Here is a 16712-nt window from a genome sequence, read left to right on the forward strand (position 1 = left end):
AACAAATGGGACAAGTATGTGGTTTGTTGCTTGAATAAAAATGCAGATTGTCCTTGCCCTTTCTACATGAGGGCAATTCTATCTAAAAAAACTGATTCATGGAAAGTCACTCAATGGGGTGGACCACACACATGTCTCAATATGACCATGACCCAAGATCACGAGAAACTTGATTCAGATTTAATTGCCACTTGTGTAGTAGGTACGTATTTTATGTTCATATTATGTTATTGTTTAGCCTTAATTGTCATTTAAATTTTGTTATTCTATTGACAGGCATGATCAGAGAAGATCCATCGATAAAAATTTCTTTGATTCAAGAGAGGATTAACAGTCAATTTGCGTACAAGGTGTCGTACAAAAAAGCTTGGTTGGCGAAACAGAAAGCCATTGCTATTGAATATGGCGATTGGGATGAGTCATATGCGAAACTTTCGTCGTGGCTAACACACATGCAAAATCATTCTCCTGGATCGTATTCTCAAATACTACATGACGATTTTATCGTTGGAAATACGGTTAGTCGCGAACACCGCCAATTTCATAGAGTTTTTTGGACTTTTGGCCAATGTAAAGAGACTTTCAAGTATTGTAAGCCAATCATACAAGTTGACGGCACACATTTGTACGGCAAATACCGTGGGACCCTCTTAATGGCCACATCACAAGATGGAAATGGTGGTGTCCTTCCTCTAGCATTCGCGGTGGTCGAAGGTGAGACGTTGACAGCGTGGTCATGGTTTTTGGCACACTTGCATGAACTTGTCACAGATAAAAATGGTATTTGTCTGATATTTGATCGACACGCGAGTATAAAGTCCGTTGTCGCTAACGAAGCACTTGGGTGACAACCTCCCCACGGTTATCATGTCTACTGTGTGCGACACATAGCAAGCAACTTCAATCGAAAATTCAATAATGCCAAACAAAAAGAAAAGTTGAAGAAATTGGGTAAGATTTCATATTTGATGGTCACGTTTATTTTACTTTCATTTATTCTTAAAATTGTTATTCATAACTAATTTTATGCAGCCTACACTCCATGCAAGCACAATTTTTATCAAAATTTAGAAAAATTTCGTGAATTGAGTCCAGCCATAGCAACATGGATTGATCGCATCTCAAAGGAAAAATGGACGATGGCTTACGATAGAGAAGGACGTCGATATGACCACATGACAACAAACCTCTCAGAATGTATCAATAAGGTTTTAAAGGATTGTCGCAACATTCCCATAACAACATTGGTGAAATCAACGTACAGTAGGTGTCGAAAGTACTTTGTTGAGCGTGGCCGCCAAGCCCAAAGACAGTTAAATGAAGGCCAAGTATATTGTTCAAAGCTTGTTAAAGAACTGAGGAAAAATCAAGAACAAGCTTGTACGCACATCGTTCGCGTGTATGATATCCACTCCACAAGGTTTGAAGTAAAGGAGAGCTTCAACCCTATAACGCAACGTGGCGGACAAAAGTGGGCAGTAAACTTGAATGGTCGTCATTGTCAATGCGGAAGGTATTCTACGCTTCACTATCCATGTTCACACATTATTGCAGCTTGTGGTTACGTGAGCATGAACTACTACCAATATATAGATGTTGTTTATACAAACGAGCACATCTTAAAAGCTTACTCCGCACAATGGTGGCCTCTTGGGAATGAAGCAGCTATTCCTCCTTCTGATGACGCATGGACACTTATCCCTGACCCAACTACAATTCGTGCGAAAAGTCGGCCAAAATCAACAAGGATAAGAAATGAGATGGATTGGGTCGAACCATCTGAGCACCGACCAAAATGTAGTAGATGTGGAGCCGAAGGGCATAACAGGCGTCGCTGTCCAATGCAATCTGAGCATGGGAGTTGTTCAAATCGTTGATTTATGTATGTTACCTCATGAGTGACTTGTATTTGTTTACGTTCTATTCAATGTATTGAATTTCTGGGGTTCAAAGAATTCGGTAGTTAAAAACATTTTGCCTTTTGTACATGACGTATTTGTGGGGTTCAATGAATTCGTTAGTTAAAACCATAAACATAAACCCTAAACCTAAACCACTAACCCTAAACACTAACCACTAAGCCTAAACAGTAACCACTAACCCTAAACCATAACCACTACCCCTAAACCTAAATCGTAACCACTAACCCTAAACCCTAATCACTAACCCTAAACCTTAACCACTAACCCTAAACCCTAACCACTAACCCTAAACCCTAAACCCTAACCACTAACCCTAAACCCTAAACACTAACCCATAACCCTAAACCCTATCCACTAACCCTACACCTAAACCATATACTTAGTTTGATGCGCGACATAAAAATAGTCATTATGATTACTACCATTACTTATTTTGATTTGTCTACTTTAATTTTTCGTTATGACTTTATTTATTATTCTAGTTTGTTGCGCGACATAAAAATAGTCATTATGATTACTAACTCATAACCATAACCCTAACTCATAACCCTAACCCATAACCTCTAAACCAAACTCATAAACCCTAAGTCATAACACTAACTCATAAACCCTAACCCTAACTCATAAACCTAACCCTTCACCTTAACCCCAACTCATAACCATAACCCTAACTCATAACCCTAACACTAACTCATAAACCTTAAGTCCTAAAACTAACTCATAAACCCTAACCCTAACTAATAAACCCTAAACTTAACTCATAAACCTAACCCTAACCCATAACCCCTAAACCAAACTCATAAACCCTAAGTCCTAAAACTAACTCATAAACCATAACCATAACTCATAACCCTAACCCTTCACCCTAACCCTAACTCATAACCCTAACACCAACTCATAAACCCTAAGTCCTACAACTAACTCATAAACCCTAACCCTAACTCATAACCCGTAACCCTAACTCTGTATTTGTCAACTTTAATTTTGTTGTATGACTTTATTTATTATTCTAGTTTGATGCGCGACATAAAAATAGTCATTATGGTGTCCGCGATGGTGATTCAATAACAAATTGTGATTGAAAACGCAATTCAATAACAAATTCCATAACAAGTACAATGAGATACCATAAATTAAGTCTGAAATTCAAATTACAAAGATACAAAACAAATTTCAAATAGAGACATCAAAATCAGTCATTATGGTGTCCGTGATGGCGCGAGGATGTGCCACATGGTCGATCCCACCTTCGGGCTTGACGATCCGGATTTCTTCTTGCGCGCTGTCTCCGCCCTTGTTGCTCAGCCTCTGCAGAAAACTCGTAACGCAAATCAACATTTAATAAGTCACCCATATCATGTATTGCTCCGGGTACATCCCATTGCGGAGCTAATGGGGCATTAGGTGTTGCCATTGGGGCATCATGTTGCTGCGAAGGGGTCATGGTCAGCCATGAAAAATGAGGATGTGTTTCCGCAACACCACCAAACGAATGTTCCCTTGCAGACATATCGGTGTCATGGCCTTCGAAAGGATATTGATACATCTACGAAGGATACTGAGAAAATGTTGGTGGCGTGCAATACATTCCATGGCCACGCTGCTCCATTTGTTGGGAAAAATCTTCCGCTTGAACAATCACCCTTCGTCTGTCAAAACCTCGAGTTTCAACGCTTGACTGAAGCATGTCAAACTATTGTGGGGGAAATCGACGCTCTGATGCTGGACCATGTGCCACAGGCTCAGTGATCCTCTCTTGCTCTTGGGATAAAATCGCTAACTTTTCCACATATGGCACGAGATCATCAACTGTCCATGTGTTTCGCCCTTGTGGTGACACCATATACTGCAATGTCTCGGCAACTTCACCCTACAATTATTAGGATAAGGAAATTAATGTCGATGCTTTAAAAAATAAATTGAAGTTAAATAATTAAAAAGAAATAAATATCAATGTAGCCGTGTTTGCATTGTTTGGGTCGACAAACATTTTTGTTTTGCGCCTATACCACACCATGTAATCCGAGTTAAAACTCAATAGGCCCTCTTGTCGAGGATAAACGTCGACCCTAAACTCAGCTCGATTATTCCACTGACTGATAAATGGGGCCAACAGCTGGAACCAATTTTCATCTTGTTTGCCTTTCAGTGTTGGCCCATGGACATTCCATGGTTGCGAAGGAGACTCCGGAATAGGTTGTTGCATTCCAAATTGTCGCAACACTCTATCCGGTTGGTGCCACTCTACAACATGGAAACAAATGAGTGGCACCACTGCGCACCACGCCATACTGCCAACCAAACAAATGGGAGGCAACATCGACATAACAGTTGCTGTGTAAGGCTCCCACAGAAACTGCATAGAATAACACAATTGTTAATTTATCTTAAACCATGACATTTTATTTATTATTTAACGAATACATGATGATCTTGTTATCTCATGTCGTTTCATGATATCCAATTTGCGACGGAAAACTATTAGATCATTATTGCCAATATGTTGGTTTCCACGTCACAGCCACCTACAAAAAAAATATGAAATAGTTAGTGCCGACGCGTTACATTATTGATTATTTTCAAATGAATTTTTTTTCAAAACAACTAACCTGTGTCCGAGTGGTTTGTTTTCTATTATAGGAGGAGTTCTCTTTGGAGCCAAAGTCGTGCAACGTTCCCATGCCCACATTTGGATTAAGATGCACATACCTCCGATTGATTTTATTTTGTAATTGGTGGCGCTGCACATCTCTCTGTATAAATAAGCAAGCACGGCAGGTCCCCATGCATACGTGCTGCACTGTTCAAAGTCCCGTAAAAATTAGAGGTACCTTAGGGAAACTTTATTGCTGCTTTTGTCAACAAATAGAACTCCTCCTATGAATCTGAGGATGCATGCACGGATAAACCTTTGTAATTGTTCTACGTTACCGTCATGGATATTTATTTCTGAAAAATGGTGAGCCAGCCAACTTAATTTGACCACACTGCCTTGAAGTTCACCTTCTTGTGGTCTGACTCCCAATAATTCTTCACACAATTCAGCCAATCAAGATTAGTCTGACCAATTAATGGTGTCCCCTCAGTACTAACAAGACTGACACATCTTGAAGAGTAATCATAGCCTCTCCGCATCTCAAGTGAAACGTGTGTGTCTCGGGTCTCCATCTTTCAATCAAGGATGTAATTAATGAAGAATTAATTTTTAGGTACTCCATTTTCATTATCCAATAAAATCCTGATTGGCGAAGCAGAGGAATAATTTCCTCTGGTATTTCTTCTTGTCCTTGATAGATGGGTATAGCTCGTCTGATATGTAGTTTTCGATCTGGTTTCCCATTCCAAACATGTTCGGAAACATGTTTAGGTTGCAACCATAAAACGTCTCCATCTATTGGACCAGACTTAATGTGTATACTAGATGAAGATGATGACGAAGATGTCATTGATACTGTAAAGTTAAATATAATACAAAAAATTGACAACAAAAATTTTACATTAAAAAAATTAACTACATTTAGAAAAAATTAATTAAATATACATACCACATAATTAAAATCTGAATAAATAACAAAATACATCAATTTGAACAAATAACAAAATTAAAAATAACAATACGTACACAAATTTAACTAAATGTTCTAAAATACTCTACAAATAACAAAATTACAAATTTAATAGCTACACAAATTTAAATAAATGACCAAATTAAAATACATATATTTGTTACACGTACAAAAATTTAACACAAAAAAACTTAAAATACTACCTAAAATAGTCTACAAATAAAAAAATTAAAAATTACATACCTACACAAATTTAAATAAATTACCAAATTAAAATACATAACAAAATTAAAAATTTAAACACGTACATAAATTTTACACAAATAAACTTAAAATACTACCTAAAATAGTCTACAAATAACAAAATTACAAATTAAATAACTACAAAAAATTAAATAAATGACCAAATTAAAATACATAACAAATTTAAAAATTTAAACACGTACATAAATTTTACACAAATAAACTTAAAATACTACCTAAAATAGTCTACAAATAACAAAATTAAAAATTAAATAGCTACAAAAATTTAAATAAATGACCAAATTAAAATAGATAACAAAATTAAAAATTTAAACACGTACATAAATTGTACACAAATAAACTTAAAATACTACCTAAAATAGTCTACAAATAACAAAATTAAAAATTAAATAACTACAAAAATTTAAATAAATAACCAAATTAAAATACATAATAAAATTAAAAATTGTTACACGTACATAAATTTTACACAAAAAAACTTAAAATACTACCTAAAATACTCTTTAAATAACAAAATTAAAAATTAACATAGCAACATAAATTGAAATAAATGACCAAATTAAAATACGTACATAATAAAATTATAAAATAAAACACGTACATAAATTTAACAGAACAAAAATTAATTTACTAACTAAAATACTCTATACATAACAAAATTAAATATTAAAATACGTACATAAATTTAATTAAATGACCATATTTTTTTATTATACACAAAAAATGGTATTAAATCAAAAAAATTTCATGGAATAAAAAATTTAAAGAACATATATATATATATATATATATATATATATATATATATATATATATATATATATACAATTAATAAAATATCATATATTTCAATAAAAACTATAAATAAGTCAATTAAATAATATTCACATTCTAACTATACCTAAAATATAATATATAAAATACAAATAATATCATACAAACCTAATAAATCTAAACCAAATAATAATAACATAACAACTAAAATTAACGTACAAATAATTTTATCACAAATAATAACATACAAATTTAAAAAATCTTAACAAAATCATTTTAATAAATCCACTACAACTAACGTACAAATCATAATATACCAACTCAAATTTGTAACATAACTAACCTAACATATATCTATATATATAACGTCCAAATCATAAGAGCCTAACTTAAATCATAATATACCACTACAATTAAAGAAAATAATATATATCAATTTAACTATAACTAACCTAACATATATCTATATATATAACACAACTAATAACATATTATTTTTAAAACCTAACTTAAATAATATTAACCTATCAACTAGAGTTACCAAGTTAAGAACCACTTACCAAGTACAGAGAAGTCACGTAATATGAAGAGGAAAAGAGGAGAGAAACCACGTACAAGGAGTGAAACAAAGCACAGCCCTACAAACATTAACAAAATATTTACCATTCATATATATATATATATATATATATATATATATATATACACAATAAATATTTATCATTCAAAAATACTTACCAAAAACAAAAGACAGCAACAAAATAAGAAGAACGCAGCCAGTCTAATGGAGAAACTTATGAAGAAGAATAGCAAAGCAATGGAAGCAAAGGAAGGAAGCGCAGCTGTGCACTCTCGGAGCTTCTGCTTTTATAATGGAAGAGGGCCAAAATTTTCAAGCAAAGGCAACCCGCCAGTCATGCTGACGATCCATGTGCAAGGCAAAACGCCAATGGTAATGGCGATTTGGCCTGCACTGACGCGTCTCCGCTGCTGCACTGCCATGGCCTGTGACTAGCCCTGCACCCTCAGCTATTGGAACTCGCCAGTTTGACTGGCGGTTCCCTAGCGTTCTGCATATCGCCAGTTCGAATGGCGATTTCAAACTTGCATGCACGTATCGCCAACGTCAATGGCGATTTGCTCAAGGACACCAAACTCGCCACTGGTTCTGACGATTTGGATCCTGCATGTATGGTTTTCACGTTCAAAGCTGCCCCCTCTTGGAAATAACTTAAAAACAACCCCATCTGGGGAAATAGTTTCTAAAACAACCCCAGATGGGGAAATTTGCCGTAATTCTTTTCCTTTTATGGGTCCCACTCGACCCAAATCCGTGATGAGCTAATTCTATTTGGATATTGGCATAAGCAACATCCACCGTTTCTGCGTCCATACACGAGATAATAAGAGAAAGCACACACAATTCACCATCACTTTCTCATTCAGTACTTATAAATTTGAGCAAACAGAAGCATGCATATCAATATCAACAGAAAAATGAATTCTTCGGATATTACTACAGCTGAGAAGCCTCATGCAGTTTGTATTCCGTACCCAGGTCAAGGCCACATAACTCCAATGCTCAAACTAGCAAAGCTTCTCCATTTCAAGGGTTTTTAGATCCCTTTCGTTAACACAGAGTTTAACCACAAACGTCTTCTCAAATCCCAGGGTCCATATTCCCTCAACGGCTTCCTTTCCTTTCGTTTTGAAACAATCCCTGACGGTCTACCAGAGTCTGATGAGGAGGATACACCTACCCTTTGTGAGTCCCTGAGAAAAACATGCTTAGCTCCGTTTAGGAACCTCCTTGCCAAACTCAACGACTCCTAACACGTCCCTCCTGTTAGTTGCATAGTTTCTGACGGTGTCATGAGTTTCACCTTAATTGCTGCTAAAGAACTCGGCATTCCTGAGGCCTTTTTTTGGATCATAAGCGCTTGTGGGCTCTTGTGTTACCTTCACCATGGTCAACTAATCAAAAATGGCCTGTACCCCTCAAAGGTGTCGTAAACTCGTAATATACTTTTAGACTCATATATACTCACGTATAAATAAATAAAAAATCATCTTTTAAGTTAGACTTAAATATAAATAAAATTAATTAATTTTATCTTATTTAATATTATTATTTTTAGATCAACAACAACAACGCCTTATCCCACTAGGTGGGGTCGGCTACATGGATCAACTTCCGCCATAATGTTCTATCAAGTACCATACTTCTATCCAAATCATTAAGTTCGAGATCCTTTTTGATAACCTCTCTTATAGTCTTTTTGGGTCTTCCTCTGCCTCGAATTGTTTGCCTTCTCTCCATCTGGTCTACTCTCCTCACTACAGAGTCTACCGGTCTTCTCTCTACATGCCCAAATCACCTAAGTCTATTTTCCACCATCTTCTCTACAATAGGCGCTACTCCAATTCTCTCTCTAATAGCTTCGTTTCTAATTTTATCCTGTCGAGTCTTACCACACATCCACCGCAACATCCTCATCTCCGCTACACCTACTTTATTCTCATGTTGGCTCTTGACCGCCCAACATTCTGTTCCGTACAAAATCGCCGGTCTTACCGCAGTCCGATAAAACTTTCCCTTTAGCTTGATCGGTACCTTTGCATCACATAACACCCCCGATGCTTTTCTCCATTTCATCCATCCTGCTTGAATGCAATGATTCACATCCCCTTCAATTTCTCCATCATCTTGTATTACAGACCCAAGATATTTAAACCGTGTGACTTGAGGGATAATATGGTCTCCTATTTTCACCTCTGAGTTAGAAACCCTCCTTCTTTTGTTGAACTTACATTCCATATATTCCGATTTGCTTCTGCTTAGGCGAAAATCATGTGTTTCTAGAGCTCGTCTCCAAGTTTCCAACCTCTCATTCAACTCCTCCCTCGACTCTCCAAGGAGGACTATGTCATCTGCAAAAAGCATGCATCTCGGCGCTATCTCTTGGATTTGTTCCGTGAGGACATCCAGAATTAAGGTAAAAAGGTAGGGGCTAAGGGTTGACCCTTGATGCAAACCAATTGTGATGGGAAAATCGTCTGACTCTCCACCCTGTGTCCTAACACTAGTCGATACCCTATCATACATATCTTGGATAGCTCGAATATATGCAACCCTAACCCCTTTCTTCTCTAGAGCTTTCCACAAAATCTCTCTAGGCACTCTATCATACGCTTTCTCCAAGTCAATAAAAATCAAGTGCAAGTCTTGTTGGTCCATGCGACATTGCTCCATCACCCGCCGTAATAAATAGATCGCTTCCATGGTCGACCTTCCCGGCATGAAACCAAATTGATTCTCAGTAACTTGAGTCTCCTTTCTTAATCTCCGTTCGATCACTCTTTCCCATAATTTCATGGTATGACTCATGAGCTTGATTCCCCTATAATTTGCACAATTTTGTATATCCCCCTTGTTCTTATAGATTGGCACTAACGTGCTTCTCCTCCATTCCTCCGGCATGCGTTTTGACCTCATAATTTCATTAAAGAGTTTGGTGAGCCACTCAAGACCTCTATCTCCAAGAGTTTTCCACACTTCAATAGGTATGTTGTCTGGCCCCACCGCCTTACCGTTACTCATTCTTTTCAACGCTTCCTTTACTTCCTGTTTCTGAATCCGACGATAGTACTTATAGTTCTGGTCCTCTTCTCTTGTGTCTAGACTGCTAGAGTCATATCCATATCCATCATTAAATAAGTTGTGGAAATACGCCTTCCACCTTTCCTTGATATCTTTTTCATGCACTAAGACTTTGCCTTCTTCATCCTTAACACACTTTACTTGATCCAAATCTCTAGTCTTCCTCTCTCTACCCTTAGCAAGCCTATATATAGATCTTTCTCCGTCCCTGATTCCTAGAGCTTGGTATAGTCCGTCAAAAGCTTGGGCTCTTGCCTCACTCACCGCCTTTTTGGTTTCATTTCTAGCTATCTTATACTTATCCCAAGTTTCAGAATTTCTACACCTAGACCACTCCTTGAAACACTCCTTTTTTACTCTAACTTTGCTCTGAACACTTTCATTCCACCACCACGATTCTTTACCCCTAGGTCCAAAACCTCTAGATTCACCCAACGTCTCTTTAGCCACTTTAATAATCTCTTGGGACATCTTGTTCCACATATCATTTGCACTTCCTTGTGATTGTCCACACCATCCCTCCCATATCTTTTGTTGGAAGATTCCTTGTTTCTCACCCTTCAAGTGCCACCATTTGATCCTTGGTGCTACCATAGGATTTCTTCTCTTTGCCTTATCTCTAATTCTTACATCCATGACCAAAACTCTATGTTGGGTAGTCAAGCTCTCTCCCGGGATAACTTTACAGTTCAAGCAATACTTCCTATCAGACTTCCTGATAAGGAAGAAATCTATCTGAGAACATGTCCCTCCACTTTTGTAAGTGATAAGATGTTCCGCTCTTTTCTTAAACCATGTATTGGCTATAGAAAGATCCAAAGCCTCCGAAAACTCCAAGATGGATTTACCCTCCCCATTCATCTCCCCTAGGACAAAACCCCCATGCACCCCCTCAAAACCTCTAGCCACGCTACCTACATGTCCATTGAGATCCCCTCCTAGGAAAACTTTCTCTCCTTGGGGTATATCCTGAAGTACCCCTTCTAGATCCTCCCAAAATTTTACCTTAAAGTGTTCTGCTAACCCAACCTGAGGTGCGTACCCACTAATAACATTAAAGGTGTCCTGTCCCACTACCAATTTTAAGGTTATGATACGATCTCCTACTCTTCTTACATCCTTGACATCCTTCTTCCACTCCTTGTCCACAATAATCCCTACCCCATTTCTTAATCTGATTTTTCCCGTATACCACAACTTAAATCCCGAGTTGTCTAATTCTTTCGCTTTTTCACCTGTCCACTTAGTTTCTTGTAGGCACATAAAATTGATCTTCCTCCTCACCATAACATCCACTATTTCCATAGATTTTCCAGTAAGTGTGCCTATATTCCATGTACCAAAGCGAATCGTCCTGTCATGAACTAGCTTCTTTACCCACACTCGTTCACGAAAATGTGGGAACCCTTGCTTACTTTTCACTACATCCGGGCGGCGATGCAGCGGCCCTTGCTCTTTTGACACTGTACTCGAGCCATACAGCGCGTTGCTTCCGGGCAACGACCTAGCATTCACATTATTACGTAATTGATCCATGTCATAGAGATTCGACAAAGTTTTACGTTGACCGTCGAAAGCCTAACACAACCCTCTCCTTTTATCCGGGCTTGGGACCGGCTAAGAATAGCAAAACTAACCTAGGCAGGATTATTTTTAGATCAATCATTACTTAATTCTAATTTTATTTTCAATGACTCCTTTTTATTTATAAATTATAATGAAAGATATTTTAAAAATAACTGTGTCAATTAACTTTCTTAATATGTAAAATTAGTTATATTTATTTATATACGAGTCTAGAGGAATATTATATACTTTCTCCATTTCATATTATATTGAGAAAAAATTGTTCAAAAGTACATGTTTTTAGATAAAATTAATACTACATTAAATACTTTTTTTAAAGACTGCCCTTAATCAACATGGGAGTAGTGTATAAAAAGAATAATTGAGTTATTAATTACAGAAATAAAAGACATTAAAAACTATCTAATATTTTCTTTAAAAATTCAAAAAATTAATTATATTTCTATGTCAAAATCTTAAACATCATATAATTTTGAATAGAGAGATTATTAATTTTTATTCTTTCATGAAACACATTAAATATTTTAATATGAATTTAGTGTATGTTTGAACGAGGATTAACAGAATCGATTAAGATGAAATTTTTTTATTAAAATTAATTTTGGAGTAAAGTAATTTATTTTTTGATGTTTTTTTTTTGTTGAACTCAAAATTGACCGTGTATTCAAAATCAATTTCTTAACATGAAATTAAAGACCTAAATATCTATAAATATTATACTAACTGATGTTGCAACGTGATTTTCCATATAACATGAATTCATAAATGCACTCAATTTATTGCATGCCTATGCTTGCAGAGTCGACTGATATAACAAATGGCTATTTGGAGACTGCCATCGATTGGTTACCTGGCGTCAAAGAAATTTTGTTGAGATTTACCAAGCTTCTTCAGAACCACAGACCCACAAGACATTATGCTGCAGTTTTTGCAGGAGGATTTCGGGAGAGCTAAGTATGCTTCTGCAATCATTTTGAACACATTAGAAGCTTTACAGCACGATGTTTTGGAGCCACTTTCGTTCATTTTGCTTCCTGTGTACCCCATTGGCCCCCTAACTTTACTCTTGAGTCATGTCACGGATGAGGACTTAAACACAATTGGGTCGAACCTTTGGAAGGAAGATAGAGAGTGTCTAAAATAGTTTGACACCAATGAACCCAGCTCTGTAGTTTACGTGAACTTTGGGAGCATCACAGTCATGACGAGTGATCAATTGATTGAGTTTGCGCGGGGACTTGCTAACAGTGGCAAAACCTTTTTGTGGGTCATTAGACCTGATCTTGTGGATGGAGAAAACATGGTTCTTCCATACGAATTGTGTCAGAGACTAAAGATAGAGGTCTGTTGTCAGGTTGGAATTCAACCATTGAGAGTTTGTGCAATGGAGTGCCAATGATATGCTGGCCTTTCTTTGCGGAGCAACCGACTAATTGTCGATTCTGCTGAAAGGAATGGGGTGCTGGGATGCAGATAGAAGGTGATGTTACGAGGGATAGAGTTGAGAGGTTTGTGAGGGAGTTGATGGAGGGGCAGAAGGGGGAAGAGTTGACCAAGAAAGCCTTGGAGTGGAAGAAACTGGCAGAAGATGCCACCATTCACAAAGATGGATCTTCATTTCTTAATTATCATAATATGTTTCGTCAAGTTCTTTTGAGTGACAACAATCGAAATCAACTTAAAACAAGTTCAGTATGGGGTTTGGATTTCATTTAATTTGTAGCATCTTTCCTTTCAAGGATTCAAAGCGAACTAATATTAACGTTATAAGTAATCTGTGTGCCTATCTTGTGATTTTCAATTTTAAATGTCACTCAATACCATGTCCATATGCATACATATTATCTGGTTGTTAATTTCCACTCTAGATAATATAATCTTGTTGACGATTTTCCCAGTGCTCTCTACATATAGACAAATAGATATTAAATAGAAAAGGGCAGTCATAATTTAATCCCACTTGTTTAGTAAAACATTACAAGAAATAATTAAGATTTTAACTAATATATGAAACCGGCTTGATCAAGCATCAGTTGATGAAGTCGTCTATGTCTCAATAGTAGACAGCTTGATTGCGTATAATTTAATTCAACTGTGAACTTTGACATTGTCTTTCAGTTTCTCTCCAAAATAAAACTTAAATCGATCAATTTTGCTTTTGAAATGTAGCTCATGTCGCCACATTTTGGTGCATCTGCACCAAGTTGGCCACAATTTTATTAATAAAACTGACATTTTCTTGACTCACAGAAAGTTAATTTGATAGTACATCCATAAAAATTATTGGGAGTGAAAAATTATGAAGTTTAATACAGTTATTCATCTTAATGCCATGCCAATCTCTCAGACTCCAAAATACTTAAGAGCATGACGGCAATTCAAGATGTGTGGCGCAACACCTCAATAATTGAATTTAATAATGGTAGATATACATTTGTTAGGTTTACGTTTGGTGAAATATGAGTAAAAGAGAGTAGTTAAAGATGTGATATAAATGATATATTATCCATATAAAAACAGAGAATAAAATAAAATATATAGATACATGAAAATCATTGTTATTCTTAAATAGTGGTGGACCGTGGTTTCTGATAGATTGGTAAATATTAGATCTTGAGATATAAGAAAAAGGATGAGTGAAAGAGTTGGAAGTGAAAAGTGACAGGAGAATATTGCAGTGGAATGAAAAGAACCTTCATGGATTGGTTCAGTATCGTCTGCGGTATATTCTCTTCATCTGTTACTGTTTTAGGCTTCCATCAGATTTATATTCTTAAGATTAAGATTTGACACGTTAGAAGATAATATATTTTTATTAGAATAAATCCCAATGAGTTAGGAAATCATCTGTTGACACTTCCATTGAAGAATTAAACATAAAAATTCGTGATTATATAGCGACGTCATTTTTTTAACATTATCATATGTGTATCAGTACGTGTATATCCTACTGTATTTACTTAAAAACAAAGTGATAATATTTATATTTTTAAAATATGAAATTACAAGTTCACTTTAAATGAAAGAGTTAACTAGGTATTCTCTTCGACAATAATGTCAATCATCATATCTGAGACGCATTCTACAAAAATGATAAAAAAAAAAAAAAGCGTATTCTACAAATACTCAGCATTAATTTTTCCTGTCCATCATCTCAATTTAAAAATGGAGAGATATGTGCTTATGTTTAATAACTTTTATGACATTTTTTCTAACTTTTATAACTTTATTTTCTATAAAGTAATAAAAAAACATGTATAAATAATAAAAAAAGACAACATGATTTTTATAATTGTTGACTAAAATATATATGAATTGATTTATATTAGATATGTTTGAGATAATATTTAACTGGAAATAAAATAGAAAAACCATTACAAGTTCGAAAGTGAGCGTATCTATATCTAGACGAAACAGGATCCAGGATACTTGCGGCTAGAGAAAACACCCATTTACTAAGTTAGACAATAGAGCATCTCTAATAGGTATTCTTATACTTTAATTTTAGAATCAAAAACTGATCTGGGAGGGAGGAGCTTGATCTCCATGGTAAGGTTATTTTTATAGAAGACACTCTAAAATTAACACAAATTTTAAAAAAGAATTTAATTCAACCCTCTAAGAAAAAAATGTTTTTAATATATTTTAAAATAAATTATAAATAAATATTAGAAGGTGGATCTCTTGTAAGACCTAAACAAAATAGTTTAAAATCATAAAATTGGATTTCCTTTTAGAAAAAAAATTGAAAAGATCATTTTTAAAATGATATGATAACACAACATCCACCAAAAAATTGATTAAGATCACAGATATCCTTATGCTCTTAGAACCGTCTAATGAAAATATGACAATTTACAAATCATTTTAATATCAATCGTGAAACGATCCACATTGTTAGCTGAGTGATAACATATAATCCAAATCCCACGAAATACACCATAAAATAGAAAAATGAATGAATTTTTTTTATCCATTTGTTAAAAGCATCTCAACTAGAAAAATACATCTCTATTAAATGATAATATTTTCTATATTAAATATTTTTTTGAGTAAATTTCCTACATTAATTAACTATTAAAACTTCTTTTGTTGGCGAGAGTTTTTAAACTAACTAAAGATGAGACAGAGTAGAGTAAGAAAAGATGATTCGATTTCCTAACACGTGACTCTAATGCTGACCATTGTATGATGAATTTTTTAAAAAATAGCATCTCTATCTTTCACTTGTATATTAACTTTGAGATTTATAAATATGACCATATCATAAATAAAATTTGATTCAACAGACTGTAAAATGAAATATAATTATTTTTAATTTTTATATAAATATAAACTAGTCAATGAATAAATAGTAAAAAAAAAAAAAACAAGTATAAGAGTATGACTGTATTTTTCTCCTTTTCTTTTTCCGGTGTTCCTTAGCGTGGTGAGTTATGGATTCTCGTATGTTAATTTATTTATTTATTTTAAGGTAAAGTATGGGTCAAGGGTGAAATTCCAATTAGGTTGACACTCCACCCTTCAAAGATCCAAGCCGTGCACCGAAATGATATTGAAATGGTTGATAATTATGAAATTTGAATTTAATTAATAGAGAATTTTGATTAAAAATGATTAAAATTTTTTTACTTTAATGTTGTTTTTTATTGAAATAACGAAGATTTTAATATCATTTTAAATCTTGACTAGCAAGATTCAAAAGAAAAATCACAATTACTTTTTGAGAAAAAAATTAATGCAAAAAACGTTAACAAAAAACCTTGAAGAAAAAATTGAAGATTGAGTCCACATAAGAAAGCTCACGAAGAAGTCCAAAGACAAGCTTAACGCGAATCCTACGCTAAGCATGTGATCATCGCCATATTTGCTAAACTCGGAAAGCCCGCTTAGGGCGAGTTCGTGTGAATTATAAACTATCTTACGACTATAAGAGTA

General features: G+C 35.0%; 1 pseudogene; it reads left to right on the plus strand.

Moving 5' to 3' along the window:
- Nucleotides 1-7890: 7890 nt before the first annotated feature.
- Nucleotides 7891-13544, plus strand: LOC114409272 (annotated as a pseudogene).
- Nucleotides 13545-16712: the final 3168 nt, after the last annotated feature.

The sequence above is a fragment of the Glycine soja genome, chromosome 4, assembly GCF_004193775.1.
Source record: "Glycine soja cultivar W05 chromosome 4, ASM419377v2, whole genome shotgun sequence".
NCBI lineage: Eukaryota > Viridiplantae > Streptophyta > Magnoliopsida > Fabales > Fabaceae > Glycine > Glycine soja.